We start from the raw sequence: 17,168 nt of genomic DNA on the forward strand, positions 1-17,168 counted from the left end.
ATCCTGGCTCAGTAGATGTACATCTCCAGGATATGTATAACCTCTCTGCTTTCTTCCACGTTTTGTACTCTTCCTCTGCCTTCCTCTACGCTGTTACCAAATATCCCTCTGTCTTCACCCAATCCACCTTCTACCTAGGCCTGTCTTAACTCTTTTACCACTCATTTCATTGATATCTCATAATTAAAGCAAACTTTTACTTTCCACCCTTTGTATATTTCTCAGTATTCTGTATTTCGGAGATCTATCCTACTGCATAGTTATTGATCTATGTCTGTATTGAATATACTTAAATAAGAAGCCTTACTACTTTATGTATAGCTACTATCTTATCTACTTTGACATTATGAAATGTATTTAATTGTATTCTGCCTGACATTGTTGATACCGTATAACTTAAAAGATAAAAACTCTACAGTATCCAAAGCAGATGATGTATTGTACTTTGTATATTTTGTATATAATGTATACTGCCTTTGTTATTCTAGCTAGAAATTTATGCTAAAATTGTATGTCTTTTTTTTTAAGTTATTTCTCTATGTATGTAGAAAATGTGATTGTATTTAAATTTATTTTGTATGTGGAGCTTTTCTCCCCAGGCCTCCACTGAAAATGGGCACTTTTTGGCCCAGTGGACCATCCCAATAAACAAATGCAAATAAATAAATAAACAAATAAATAATTTTGCTTGTACTGCATGTACTGGAGCTTTTCTCCCCAGGCCTCCACTTAAAAGGGGCCATTGTGCCCAGCCAGATATCCCCAGTCAACAAATGTAAAAATAACATAAAATTAGAAACTCATTTCAAGAAAAGTTTGATTATTTTTACTGGTTTATGTATTTTGCACTGATATGCTTATTATAATCCATCAAAAAATAGCTTTTTCAGAAAATTAATTATATGATTCTAATAATTCTATAATGTTACTGGACTATTTTAGTGAGAACTTTTAGCTAGATGTTACAGACAAAATATTATAACTGAAATGGAATCTGAGCCTATTAAGCCTTCTGTTCCACATTTTGTGGTCCAAGTACACGACTGCAGTTTATTTTTCTCATTTCAAATGAATAATACCACTCACCTACATATGAGATTCATTGAACTGTTGTGCACTGATGACTTTTTCCTTTTTATTTTTTTTTTTATTGATTTAATCTCAGTGAAAGTCTAAGCAAAACTCTGTGCATTGTCTGAAAATGCAGAGAATTGTTAAATGATGTTCTAATCTCAACAGAGGATGTAAGAGGTTAAACATCGCTGACATGTCTGCTTGCCCTTTTTGTCCTTTTGTGTAAAAAGGAAGCAACACTTCTCTTTGACTATGTTTACACTACTAATCCTCTTAGAAAATATTTTCCTAGACAGCACAAACAAAAGAAGTTAAGATCTTCCTTAGAGAGTTCTTTCGAGTTGTTTAAACAGCTATATTGAAAATCACATTGAGCCGAGGAGTCTGAGATTTGTTCATACAAGGAAAATTAGCTGCTTATCAGTTGCTGTGATCCAATGCAAATTAAGGCAAGCCTGGAAACATTATGAAATTAAAAGCTAAATGAGATGTCATAATTATCAAAGTGGGTAATTTAGAAAATTAAGCTATTCACATTGCTGACATAATTACTTGTCAAAAGCATTCTGCTTTATTTCTCCTTAATGTTCTTTGCTCTTGGCCCCTTAAGACACTCAGGCATGTACCTTACATGAATCTACGTGGGTTTTGCCTTGGTCTGTTTATATTAATATCAAATGTTCCACATACTAAGCCCTTGATTTTGTCACTCTGCAGCTGTGATCCTGTTTGTTGGTTTTGTCCCACACTCATTGGGTAGTCACTGAATAGATCTTTCAGCATATATTTCATTGATAATTGACTCATCACTTAATTGCAATTTGATTTTATTAGAATACATCTTATTTACCAAAGTATCAACACTTATGCGGATCAAAATTTTTGTTTCCATGTATATTCATTGCATTTTAATGATTTATATATATTGTGCAGTGTTACTATTAACCTAATTATGTGTGTGGTTAAAACAGCATCAGTGTACAAATTGTATGGTCCAATGCAGGTTATGTCACAATAAATTGTTTCTGTTTTTGCTCTGAAGATAGATATTGTGTACCTTAGTTAACTAACAACAAATACAATGCACAAATTGCCATAAACATCTTTTTTTACTTAATAACATTTTAAAACAGCACCTAAAAGAAGAGATGTGGTGGTGATGATTGCATTGCTAACACACATAACTCCCAAGTAATGAAACAATTGATAATAACAGTAATAATAATAACTCTGATGTGCGATTCACTTCTTCTGAAGTACAACATTGTAATCCAGCAAGGTTATGCGTTCTGGACTGAAAACATGAATATGAAATTGATTAGTTTACTTCTGTCTGGCAAGGTTAGTTGTATACTGCCAGTATGGCTTAATGTTTAGAGAATTCAGACTGACTAAATTGGTGTCATTCATTTGCAGAAGTACTTCATCCTGAATAGTTGCAATGAGATGGCCATAGTCGGATACCAAAAGCATTCACAGACTTATGAATGATATATGCAATGGGTCTTTGTATGGCAGAAGAAAAAGGAGGACACCAACATTTCTAGCTATTTCAAATTAACATGAGTATGATAAATATCACAGACTGCTTTTTATTGTCAGTTTAGGTAAATGATATATGTCAAACAAATGCGCAGCATGCAGGTTTTTTATGCGAATGCATTGATCAGTGCTAGTGTCCATGTTGCTGTATTTGAAGTTTGCAAAACATGTTTAGAAAATAGATTTTAGAGCTGTAAAGTCAGTAACTGGGAAAAAAATAACTAGCGTTTAGCTGTCATTGAACTACAAAGTCCATTATAGCAATGTTTATGCTGTGCAATCTTCTGCTGGCTATAGGGATTATTTAAATTAATGTTTTATTCCAATGATAAACTGTCAGGATGCTCTCTCAATGTATGTCAAGGGTTGCAAATCAGAATTGTGCAGCTGAATACCAGGGACCGAATACTATGACTTCAGAGTAAATTGCTTGGCATACAACATTACTTTGCTCACGTAACCACCTATGCTAGACTTTGAAATTAATAACTTTCTTTATTAACTGATTTTGGCTCCATGCAAGATTATTCCTCATCTTTATGATTCCAACTTTGATTATTTGTCTCTTCCTCACATTTTCAGGGAAAGGGTTTTGAAAGATGTGAGTTGGGTATATGCAGTTGACACTTTTTTTTTATTTCATTGAGGATAGAGCTGGACTTTTAACATTCATCTAGCCAGTTTTTTGCTGCATTATATGCATTGCATACCATTAATACCATCACATAGGTAAGTGGGGAATACTTGGCATTCACTCTGAAGATAAAAAAAATATAAAATTCACGAACTTATAACTGTTAGCTATACAACTGATATATATATGGAGTTTAATCAAGTAGAGACATCTGGCATCTTTAAAACTTTACAGCATAGTATATGGCCCTTCTTGGTTGGTACAATTTGAGGTGTGTGAACATACGAGGTAGTTAACTTTATGGTTTGGAATCTCTCATGCCTTAGTGGATATCCCTTTGTTTCAGTAGTCTGCATTTCTGTCAGTTGTTGTCAGGTTACATTTACAAATTCAATTTTATTAAAGTAAATACTGCTTAAACACTATTACAGTAAGTTAATAAAGAAATAGTAAAACAGTAAAAACATCAAACAGTGAAAGGGAAAATAATGAAGCTAATTTATTCCTGCAAGCCATACAATTGTTTCAACTACTGGTCTGTTTTCTCAAGCAGTAATCATCCTGATGCCTCTGCTGTGTAATGCATACCATTTCAAGTAATGTGTGATTTTTAGCAGGTAATATTTGTACTATAAGATTTCCAGTGGTGGATTTAATAATATTCTGAAGAATAAGAAGTCATTCTTCACACACATACCCTAATGACACACACGCACACACACACACACACACACACACACACACACACACACACACACACACTTGCATTTCAATATATCAGTGAAATGCCTTCCCATTCATTCCATTCATTCATTCCATGTGGCGAGCCTGTCATCAGTGATCCATGTTCATGTGAGCTGTATTACTATAATATCTGGAGGTTTCTCTCTTGCAATAACTGATTTGCCCAGCATTACAGATTCATTTCTAAGCTTAGTTGTCTCACAGACATTACTATAACCACCTCTTCTTTACCCACTGAGATATTTGCAAAGAGTCTTGATGAACCATTGTTATCATTACCATGAGACTATCTCCACTGCATGGGATGCGTGTTTAATGCAACTTTACCTAAAGCTGTGGAATTGCCTACCTGTCACTATCAACATTCTCACCCTATGTTCTAAATATGGGTATATATGACTTCATCAAGTTTTCGGAAACTTGAACTTCATATGGTCAGGACCATGTGATCGAGTTTTCAGAAACTTGAAATAGAAAAAAAAATATCAATTTGTCCCCCCATCCCCTGCAGATTATATACACCAACTCCAAGATTGCACTAAAGTGGGGAAAAGGGTAAATTCCCCCTTGAATCAGTTCTATGTAGATCATGGTACACTGGGGATGGGGATTTTACCTTTTTACTCACTGTGGTACGATCTGAGAGTTGGTATATATAATTTGCAGAAGGGGTGTGAGGGGTATAGAGCAGCTTGCCTTTCTGCAAAAATGCATATTTTTTTTTTTTTTTTTTATTTCGAGTTTATAGAAACTTGATCATATGGTCTCAACCATATGATTTTCGAGTTTCCAAAAATTTGATAAAGTCATATAAACCCTCTAAATACATATATAGGTGAAATGCTACTGGTGAACTGCAGTTCTTGTAAAAGTGTCATCTCTAAGAGTAATGGCTAAGGACCTCTAGTTATGACACTATGCCAAAGGATGCATTCGGCTTAGCCCTGCAGCTGCTGCAGACAGATGTCTTGATTGCCTGAAGCTCTCTGTCCATTTTGCCCACTGGAATCCTTTTTATGGTTCTGTGAATGAGCTCCATCTGCAAAGCTTGTGCGTAAAAACAGTTTTTTTACTGTAGTGACGTAAGTGTTCATTCTCCTTTGTGGTAAACTTCAAGTGAAGTTACTGCTTACTTAAGTCTGTTTTTAATGAGACCACAAGAAAGGCAAATGTTTTTAAAATTTATTTTCACCTTAAAGTGGCTTCTTTTTGTCATGCAGAACTACAGAAAACTATTTATTATTACTCTTCTTTATTTTTGTTTGTTTTTTTTAGTGTAAAGCCTATTCAATTTCTCAATATAAGAGAGCAGCTGTTTCTGGCCATATGTGAAATGCAGAATGCAGCCCTTTTTATGTAGATGATGACCCATGAAGGCTGCATAGGAAAGCTGGAGTTCTTGTGTGATGGTTTGAGAAAGCAATTTTAATCACTTGCTGTTAAAGTTAGAAGATGCAAAAACAGAGGGAGACAATCCAAGTTATGGCTTCCAGGACTGCCTAAGAAGTTTCAAGATCACAGACTGCTCACATTTCTATAGCAGTGTATTACCAAACCTTTGCAAAAGGACTTAAGCTCCACACAAACAGAGACAGTATGCTGGTCTATTGTTCCAAGGGCATTATCTAGCATGAGAATGCCAAGGCCTATATTGGTAAAATGTTTACTTTATGGAAAGGAAGAAGCTATTTTCAGAACTGAGTATATGCATGGACTAGTGCTTGTTACATTTACACATTGGCAAAAAGATTTATTTTAACAATGATTACTCTTAAACTGAAACCTTTATTACAGCAGTTTTGCAAACAGATATGCAAGATTTCTATTCATTAACCATTTATGCTGCAGGTAGCAACTGCTAATGATGCTCTTCTGCAAAAAAAGGAAGCCAATCTGGTGGTCCCCCACTATAAACAAACTATACAACAGAAGGAAGAAACTGTTGCAGAAAAGAGGAAAATCCCAGGATGCAAAAAACTCCCTCATCATCCTCAGTAAGAAGCTGAGATCCCTCATGAAATCCTCAAAAGCTAGTTACAAAAATGAAATTGCCAAAGATTCCAAAGACAACCACGAGGCATTCTATAACTATGTCAGGAATCTAAATGGCAATGCTCAGATCTGCTCTGAACTACAACAGAATGGCATTAAATATACTGATCCCAAGGATATTGCCAATATCCTGGCAGATCGATTTAGTGCCAACTTCACTCCCCTCTCACCCCCTAAAGGGCCCATCTCAATACCAAAAGATTGCCAAATTCTGATAATCACAGCCACACAGGTAGAAACAGCACTCTCCAAAGCTAAGAATACAGCATCCATGGGACCAGATGATATCCCGGGCTGTGTACTACATGAACTACAAAATTAACTGGCACCCAACCTAAGTGTCATGTTTAATCATAGCCTCACCTCAGGCTTCGTGCCCACTGAGTGTTACACAGCTACAGTTATCCTGCTCCACAAGGGAGGATCCACCTTGGATCCCTGGAACTACCATCCCATCAGTCTGACAAGCCTGATCTGCAAGGGCATGGAATGCATTATCATGGAACTTATAAACAAAGACATTGGCAACCTCCAGACACTGGACCCCACCCAGTTTGGGTTTGTGAAGGGTTGATCTTGTCTCCTGAATCTGATTGACTTCTTCGAGTTGGTCTCCAGAGCTGTGGATGAGGGTAAGGAGGTCCTCACAGCCTATCTGGACCTCACCAAGGCCTTCGACACCATCCCCCACTCTGGAATCATAGATAAACTTACTAATCTGGGCATAAATTTCTACGTCACTTGATGGGTTGCCAACTGGCTTACTGACAGAACCCAGACTGTAAAAGTAGCCAACTCCAAATCCAGCTCCAGACAAGTGACAAGTGGAGTACCTCAGGGTTCAGTCCTGGGACCACTCTTGTTTGGCATCTACTTCTCTGAAGTACAGGCCAACACTAAGGGACTCTGGCTAACAAAGTTTGCAGATGACTGCAAACTGGGAGCCATTATTGAATCCCAAATGATGTGGATATTCTACAAAAGGGCCTTACAGAAACAGATGCCTGGTGCCAGAGCCATGGGCTCAAGCTTAATGCCAAGAAATGTATAGTCATCCCTTTGGAAAAAACATGTACCCATGAACTACCACATAGGTGGCAGGACACTAAACATCAAAAGTGTGATGAGAGACTTAGGGACACAAGTGGACAGTGGTCTCACTTTCGATAACCACATTGCCACAACAGTCAGGAAATCCTTCTACGTGGCACACCTCATCACTAAGGGCTTTTCATCCAGAAAAAAGGAGGTCATTGTCCCACTGTACTCTTCCCTCATTAGACCCATTATAGAGAATAATGCCCCATTTGATATGTACCTCACAAGACATCTGCAACAGCTGGAAAGGCCACAGAAATACCTCACTAAAAGAATCACAGGCCTAAAGCAGATGCCATATGCTGACCGTCTAAAAAAACTCCAGCTATACTCTGTGGCATATCGTCTACTCAGAGGCGATCTCTGCTTAACATACAAGGCCATGTCAAACCCTGAGTTGTTGGATATTCTCCACTTAAAGAAATCCCAATCCCTCAGAGCCACACACTCCAGGGATCTAAACCTTATCATCACAATGAACAAAACATGCTGGAGGGATAGGTTCCTGACCCAGAGACTCCCCATACTCTGGAATAGACTGCCCATACATGTCAAGCAGAGCACCTCACTGGCCCTCTTCAAAAGGAACCTTGATCATTGGATGGGAGATAGGAAATTCACCCCGGGGATCATGTCAGTCACCCTGATAGACAGGGACCCAGAGAAGTAAATATTGTGGGAAAAAGTTCCAGGGAATTGTTATGGCTAGGCTTGCATAGGCCTTAGGGTTGATAGCCTAGTACCAACCTATGAACCTATGAACCATCAGTATTTCATAATCCCGATACCGAATGAGAAGAGGTACACATGTAGAAGCTGGGCAACACCCTCCTGCTAGTACTTCAGGTAATACTCATTTGCACCTGCTAAATGTATAATCGTCATAAAATAGTGGAGGTATTCTGGAAGTGCGCTGACTTCTCTTGCAAATATTGCTGCAACTGTGAAGTGACCATCTATTGTAAACTCATTGGACTTAACTGGCTGCTGCGTATGGGTTCTTATACTCTATGTTGAAGATATTCTTTCTCTTTTTAACAGCCTTTGTGGGGTCATGACAGAGAATCATGGATCAGTATTATGTTTTCAGTTATGCTGTAGAAGTTTATTTTTTTTTTTTTTGCCTTCCTTCTGACTTCCTGTCTTCCTTTCATGCCCTATGTCTTTTCCCCATTCACATTTCCTAAACTAAAATCAGAGGGATTTCATCTTTTTCTTTTAGGATATCAAATACAACCTGCTAATGCACACTTTGGGCACACAAGTGATAACTTTCTTGATGCTTATTAATAACATGCAATGGTTGTTTGGTGAAAAGTAAAAAGTTATGGACATTCAGAAGTCATATAGCTGAAACACTTCATGTCCTTAAGGGGGTCATTTGCATATATCCCATGGGCCACTATTGCCGGAGGTTAAGGTATCACACAGTGAAAATTCTAGCTTGGATAGGCTTTTTTTTATAGTTTTTACAATTTGGTTTGTCTGGGTGACCTTTTCACTCTTTGGTTTTAATTGTTGGTATAAGGAACATTGATTACACTTTGCCATAAAAATTCTTCAGCATAGCTGGTAGTACCTGATTTTGCATCATCCAGTATATTTCAGTAATATAGTCATTATTATGCTGACATGATCCTATCAACATAAATATAAGCATTTTCAAAACATGACAGTAATTTGTCTCACTGATTTAATACTATATTTAACTAACAGGTGAGTTTTTACTGTTTTAACACTATATTTAAATGATTGGTGAATTTTCATCAGCATGAAGTATTCATGGACAGGCCTTTCAACTGTTCAGATTTTTGCAGAATTTTCAGATTTTTGCCTCATATTTCGGGTCTGTTCTTAATAAAATTTAATAGAATTTATAGTTTTCTGGAAAATTACTGAGGTTTGAAGTCACTAAATAATATTAAATAATGACAGACATTTGAGTTTTTGACATCAAATTCTTCAGGAAATACATAAAAATAATTCAATACCTGTTATTATAGAAACTTTCTAAGTTTATAGGAGCATTTTTTTTAAATATGCTCCTATTTCTGGGCCTTTGTCCCCACATTATTTTTGGTTTTATCCAGATTTCTTGCACTGAGAGGTTGAGAAGTAGGATTCCAGGTAACCAGCAAAGTGTGTGGCATTCTGTAGTTCAGGATGCCCTCCTTTCCCCCCTGAATGAGCAAATTAGTGTCAGCCATTCACTTCCATATTACCAAGCTGGATCCTGCAGCAAAGTGACTTCTACTAAACTTGGACAATCTGGGCCAAGGAGAGGACTTTACTGTCTGTGCCACAGACCAGATGTCTCCATAAATAAGATCTTAATCAAATTTATCCAACATGGAGGCAGAGATGTGCTTCATGAGGAAAGTCAGAGATTTCTGCAATGCAATTTGCATTAAGAGATGACAAAAACTTCACCATGATTAAATAATTTTCTCCCTTTATTTATATATTTACTACTGGGTAACTCTGTAGGTGGACTGGTCCAGAAACCCTTTCAGCTGTGACCCAGGCTCAGAGGTAATAAACAGCCAAGTAAACTTAAGTTGTATGCTTCAAATATCATACGCTGTTAGTTTTACATAGTTGCAAAACTTCAGGAAGTTCATATACAGTTATCGTACAGTTTTTATAAAGTAGGACGTAATAAAATTCTTGCACATTTCTAATAAAGTAACACATTTATATTAGGTTTTATCAGTTTAAATGTGTTGCAATGCAGTTTGGCTACATTAAATTGCTTCTTAAAGGTTTAGAATTGAAATTCCTTGGGAAAAAAAAACTCAAATGGAAGTATTTAAAAACAGATTACAGAGTTAGGCCTAGAGACTGAGAAGCGTTTGTTTGCTGGAACTGTCCAAAACTTAAATTTACTACTTAGTTGTATCACTAAGAATCATTTATTATTGTGTCAGTAGAGTACGTCAACGATTTATTTAGAAGGTGACTCTTTTACAAAGCCAAAGTAAACTGAAGACAGCACAGATACTTATTTGCTCCACAAAACCAATACTGTGAGCACACATTAGCACCAGTGGGGATCTAGTCTTCTGTACAAGAATGTTCATATTGGACTGTTCTCTGACTGTATGCTGTCTGATGATTGCAATATATTTAATGCCACAATCACTGAGAAGGCAACACCAGTTTTAAAACTATAAGACATACCCCCATTGGAACACCTGTAAATGTCATATTTAAAATAATGCATTTGACTGCACTGTAAACCCACTTTCAGAAACAAAATGCTGTATAGTCATTTTAAGTAACTCTGCAGCTCCTTTTACAATACTACATGTTATAATATTCAGAATTCAGAAAAAAATAATAATCCAATGAGATCAAGAGGGACTGATGCTGTACAAAAACATACATGGGACTAGACCACCCCACTTGCATGGGTTTAATTTGCATTGTTTTTTTTTTTTTTTTATTGTGTCCTGGTGGCAAAGTGGTTAGCTTCCCTGTACAAAATATCGGTGATTCGTTAGTTCGGTAGATTATGTTTTCGCTGAAGTTTTGAAGTCTTTTCACTTAATTGAAATTTGGGTAAGTGTAATTTCACTTAATCAAAGTAGACCATATATATATATATATATATATATATATATTTATAGCTAGAAGTAGATATATATATTCAAAATGGCAATAATTCTCAATAGATACATCAATGTAATGCTTTATTATTTCAGTAAGAATAGATATAAATATGGGACAGCTCTTTCAGTCCTTTTAAGTTTTGGTATTACTTTTGATTTCTGACATTACTTTGCCCTTTTTGTGTGATTTCCAGCTGACCATAAGCTAGTAGGCTACATCCATTTTCCTTTTACTGTCTCAGGTGTCCCAGCACTAAACCAATGGGCTTGGACCACATTAGAGGCAGGCTGGAAAAGGACAGTGGAGCTGAATTTCTGGGTGTGTCAAATACCAACTCCAAGATCATACAACAGTAGAGGAAGGGGAATTTCCTACTCCTATCGGTTTCACAACCTTCCTACAAAGTAATGCCAGTAGAAGCAATCATATCATTATTTGCATCTGCTGGCTTTACAGGCATTCAGTATTTTTTACTTTTCAACTATTTATAGTGATTCCATATATGTATATAAATGTATATATATATATATATATATATATATATATATATATATATATATATGTGTGTGTGTGTGTGTGTGTGTATATATATATATATATATATATATATATATATATATATATATATATATATATATATATATATATATATATATATGACAGCCCTAAATTTGGTAGTTGTAGTTGACATCTGCTTAGTAGACACAATTTGGGTAAGATTTGGGGAATATGTCCTTCCCTGATATTGTGGGATCTTACAGTTATTTTATGTTTTTATGTAATTATCAGGGAGTAAAATAGCCCCCCCCCCCGCAAAAAAAAAATAAAAAAGTACATGTATATGTATATTTGTATCCCATAAGTTTTGTGCCTTAGGGGTAATTTTAAGGGGTATATGCAAGCTAGGGCAATATTTACAGGCTGCCTCTGTCCATTAGAGACATAGTTACTAGACCCAGGGTGTATTTCTGATTTCATATTTACTGGGCCAGGTTTCTCTTGAATAGGGTTAGGGAAAATTCTCTGCTTCACATAGATGGGAAGCATGTTCCAGAGAAGGGGAATTCTCTGAGACACATACCTGTCCCTTCAACACGTCCTATTTATGACACAAGTAAAGTTTAAATCCATAGATTGAGCAATTTGGATGCTATTTGATTGGGGATATGTAAAAAGTGCATCGAGTGGGATCAAGGATGGCTTCTATACCAGGCACAGATCATCTATAGCAGTCTGTAGGAAACACAGAATAGAGATAGGGCTTACAGGCAATTTGCATAGGACAGTTTATGTCCTGTATACTTTTTGTGAGGAACTTCTGTGGACTGAATTTGAACTGAATTTGTTGTCCAGCAGATTTACTTCTGGCTCCGTGTAGGTGGCTCCATTTATAATCTGTTCTGCACACTGCTGTTTGCTGCCTTTGAGGGTTTGGACATAGCTAAAGAAAGCCTTATGGTTGTCCTTTGCCTGGAGGGAGTGGAGTTTCTTGCATTGAGCGGCAACAACTTTAAATACCCATGGGTTGGTTTTGCTACTTTAGAAATTTGGCTTTGTCTAAAAATGTTTTGCTCTAGAGGGAATAGGTGCAGACCATCCTTGATAGAGATGACATCACCACCACCTTTTGAGAGAACGGAGATGACAAGCACATCACCACCTTTTGAGAGAGCAGAGGCAACATCACCTTTTGTGAAATTATACAGAAAACTTGATTAGAGGAAGATCCTTATTACTCACAAGCTGTAAGTGGAATTATGAGGCATAAACCTGTTTATAATACATTTAAGCTTGCTTCTAGATCCTACAGTGAGTCTTAAACAGGAAAGCTGAATCATCTACATGATTTAAACATTTGATTTACCAGTATATTCTCAGACACATTTATATGGATTTTGAACAATATGGGCCCCAGAACTGACTACTGGAAAACTACTGTAGACATAGTTCAAAGGTTAGTTCAGAATGATTAAGACACACTTGTTTACAAGGCCAAATGTTTTGGATAAGTCTAAAGCAAAGCTACTATATAATATGTTAGTTTAGATGGTTATACAAAGATGCTGCTATTTTGGGAGCATTTCAATCTACCAAAGGTTTTGAAGAGTGACAACATTCCAACTTCCAAAAGTCAAACTCAAAAATGCAGCAGAATACCAGTGAATGGGACTCCAAATGTGAGATACAACTGTACAGCAGGGATTTGTGAACTGGCCTTTTTCCTGCTGTTCTGCAATCTCAGAGTTAGTGTATGTAATTATCAGGGGGTGTTGGGGCACAGGGGGGCTTCCTCCCTTCAAAATAAAAAAATATTTTTTTGCCATTTTTTTTTGTTTTCTTCAGTTTTTCTTTTCAAAGGTTTTGGATGTCAGTGTTTTCAAACTTGACATTTAAAACCTTTGACAAAATGACAAAAAATCCATTATTTTTAGCTGTGTCAAGCTGTTCCATCTCTGAAATTCTCATTCATTATCTCAGAATTTATAATATCAATTTTGGTAATTTTGAGTGTTGCATCTGAGCTGCTTTTTGAAACTTTTTTCTGCCATCAGACTCAGAACTGCTGTTAACCTATACAGCTTGTAACACTCTTACATTGCCCACTTTTATGTAGTGTTACAGTTTGTTTGTATGATCTGACCTTTTAAGCTGTACTTTATTAGTAGTTTAGCAAGTCTGGGTAAAAAATGTGCTGATCAGTTTAAAAACAGGGAACAGTCAATATCTGAAGGACCTGCTGTGGGAGGGTAGGGTATCCTTTTCATAAATATTCAGATAGAAAGAAAGGGCCATAGTTACATTTAACTCGAAATAGGGTTAATAGAGAGAGAGAGAAAGAGAGAGATGAGAAATCATTAGTCATGTGATGAGGTGGTGCTTGGCAGGGACCCTCTGCCATACGATCTCTTCCTTACTATTCGGTGGATTTATGTGAGTAGTGATAAAATCAATGTCTAACAACAAGCTCTGGTGGCAGCTGCTTTGAGTTGCTACTGAGCTTCATCCTGTTGTCTAGAGTTTGACTCCGTTATTCACTGCTTGCAAATTACACACTCAATACTCTCCGGCAGCCCATGAATAGAGGAAATTATACGTAAAAAGGATCAGCTGCTTTACAAGTAAATAGAATAAAAAATAAATAAACAGAAGAACATTATTTTAGCATGATAACCACTGGTGTGGTACACCTGGAAAATATCCATCACCTATCCAGTTTTGTTCATATTGCAACAGCATAACTACATGTAACAGAGGGGCTGATTGCAATATCTGTACTACAATGATTTCTACTATGATGTACTTGGTGGGCTGGTTGTGCTAAATGGTTTCTGCAACTGTTGTGATGACCAGTGTTTCTTCTGGCATTAATGAGGATAAAAACGAGCACTGTCTGTGTTTATATTGTAGGATAATAGTATGTCATACAAAACTGCTTACCGCTCATTCATTCATTCATTCATTGTTTCTGATACTCACTGTGTCCTGCTCAAGGTTGACTAGCAAACATTTACACATTTTAAGATGATATATTTAAACACTGTTGATAAAAACTAGTCCTGGTATCTTTGGCCTGTAGCCTTCCATGAATTTGTTTATTCTGAGACATATTTCCTTCCTCATAGCTGTTTAAAAGCAGACCTAGGGATTTAGCAGTCACGAAGCACCTAATTATTGTTGCCCTCTGATAATAACTGAGTGAGATTAAGAACAATTTGTACAAAGCCAGTGTGCTTTACTCTAATCCTCATCCTAAGTAAGTGTACAATATGAAGTGTCATGATCAGCTGCCCTAAATCAGCGAGGATCACATTCAGAGTGGCAATTATAATGTAAAGCTGCCATATCCATGGTCTGTGTTGTTAATCACAAGCAGGAACTTGAACTGTTTTGCTACTCATTCCATTAGCTTGCAGTAATACTGCTTACACTTTGTGAAGGACAGGGCATTAATCGAGCCCAGTAGGAACCACTTAGAGACTATTTTCTTTTGTATCAATGCCATAGATTAAATTCTAGTAGCTTTAAATATTTTATCTAATTGCATACCTGTGCAAAATAACATTCATTTTCCTTCTTGAAATGAAAGTGTAATAAAGCAGTCATGGACTGCTTCATTTTGGCCAATAGAATTTATTGGTAAATTGCCCACCTAAGTTACTCAATTGCTCTTTGTTCTGAGCTAAGAGTATCATCTGTTATTTAAGGTTAACATCAGCTGATTAATCCAAAAGATTAAGGATTTTTTATAGGGGCTTTGTAAATGTCTTTAATAACATATAAAAACTCTTGTATATGTGCAACTGAAAATACAATTCCAAACTATCAAAGGCATTTTGTTTTGTTTTATAACTTATTATACTATTAAATATAGCTGGCTAAGTAGAGAAAGATAAAAATGTTCGCCATATATGCACAAGTATATTGTTCCTATACATGAAGGCTTTTATGATTTCTGTCCTCACACAACAACATGACCCTTATGACAAGTTCTCTCCTCTCCTCTGTTTAAAATAATAAAAAGATGTTTAAATTTTACAGTATGTTTCACTGTAAGGTGATAAGGGCATGTGTGGTGGATTTTATGTCTTCTGGTACCTGCTTCAGCTGTACTTTGCTATGACCTTTCAGTTTTGATCCTGAATATATTACTTTCTTCTGACATAACGGGTCAAAGACAAAGTTGGAGAATGTGAAGTTATGACTGATGCAGGAAAACATATGAGTGGAAACCAATCAGAAAGTAGACCTCTATTGCTATGGTCTTCCTCACGTAAGCAGAGGAAGCGTGTGTGTGTGTGTGTGTGTGTGTGTGTGTGTGTGTGTGTGTGTTTGTGTGTATGTGTTTGTATGTGTATGTTTACATATGTTCCTATGTGGGCATGCACTTGTACATGTACATGCATGTGCATGTGTGTGTATGTTTGTGTGTGTATGGTGTGTATGTTACTACGTGTAAATTCATGTGGCATTTTGTGAGTGTGTTCCTAGGTGTGCATGTATGTGTGTGTGTGCGTGTGTGTGTATGTGTGTGTGTGTGTGTGTGTGTGTGTGTGTGTGTGTGTGTGTGTGTGTGTGTGTGTGTGTGTGTGTGTGTGTATGTTTATATATGTTCCTATGTGGACATGCACTCGTACATGTACATGCATGTGCATGTGTGTGTATGTTTGTGTGTGTATGGTGTGTATGTTACTACGTGTAAATGCATGTGGCATTTCTGTGAGTGTGTTCCTAGGTGTGCATGTGTGTGTGTGTGTGTGTGTGTGTGTGAGTGTGTGTGTGTGTGTGTGTGTGTGTGTGTGTGTGTGTGTGTGTGTGTGTGTGTATGAGAGAGTGCGTGTGAGTGTGTGTATGTGTTTGTGAATGTGCTTATACATGTATGTCTGTGTATATACATGAATTGTAAGGGAAGGAGATGTCAGAGAGTTGGATGAAAGGATATCTTCACCAAACTGGAAAAGCAAAAGGAGACAGAAAGGAGAAATATTGGTTTGAGAAACTACAAATGCTTTGAGTTTTACAGACCGGGATGAATGGTAAGGGTGGATATGGTGATATGGAGCAGAATATGGAGTAAATGAAGTGTGAAATCTAGATCTAGGTATGTCATTGTTCCCTTTTACTAATCCCTCATTAGGTCAGTCACTGACTATAATGTCCCCTTTGGCATGTATCTGTCCAGACACATACATCAACTAGAATAGCCACATTCATACCTTATTAAAAAGATGCAAGGCCTAAACATGTTCCTACATGGACAGAGTCAAAGCCCTGTTACCATACCTGGTATCCTACAGACTGCTACAATATGACCTGCGTCTGGCATATAACGTATTTACTGCACATCAGCAATTCAAATGTCATCAGAAATACTCAGCCTAGGGATCTAAACCTCTTCTGCAACATTAACAGAATGCTTTGGTGGGACAGGTATACTGCACAGGTGATACCACAGCTGTGGAACAGACTCCCCATCTACATAAAATAAAGTTCACCCCTGCCCACATTCAAACACAACTTGGATCTATAGATGGGAAAAAGAACATTTACCCCAGGACTGCTCCCTGAACTACTAACGGACAGAGGTAGCTCCTAAATGCTTTATCCCATGCATGGTTCCCCCTCAGAGTATCTGTGGTATGAGCCTAGTTATGCTCATTATGGGTAAGAGATAATTATAGCCCATGAGATGGGTAGGGCCAATCTCTAACCAAATGGGATAGGTTAATTGAAACACAAAAAAGAATATGGCTAGGCTTAAAATTGCCTACAAGGGCAGCTAACCTAGTACTTACCTATGAACCTATGTGGGTAAGGCGGATGCTAAAATGCAGGGAATTATTAGAGGAATTAAACAAACAATATGGCTTATGGGGGGGGGTTATGGGAAAATGCAACAACAGACATTCAGGAG

This window comes from Protopterus annectens, chromosome 3.part0, assembly GCF_019279795.1.
Source record: "Protopterus annectens isolate FY-2018-M chromosome 3.part0, PAN1.0, whole genome shotgun sequence".
NCBI lineage: Eukaryota > Metazoa > Chordata > Ceratodontiformes > Protopteridae > Protopterus > Protopterus annectens.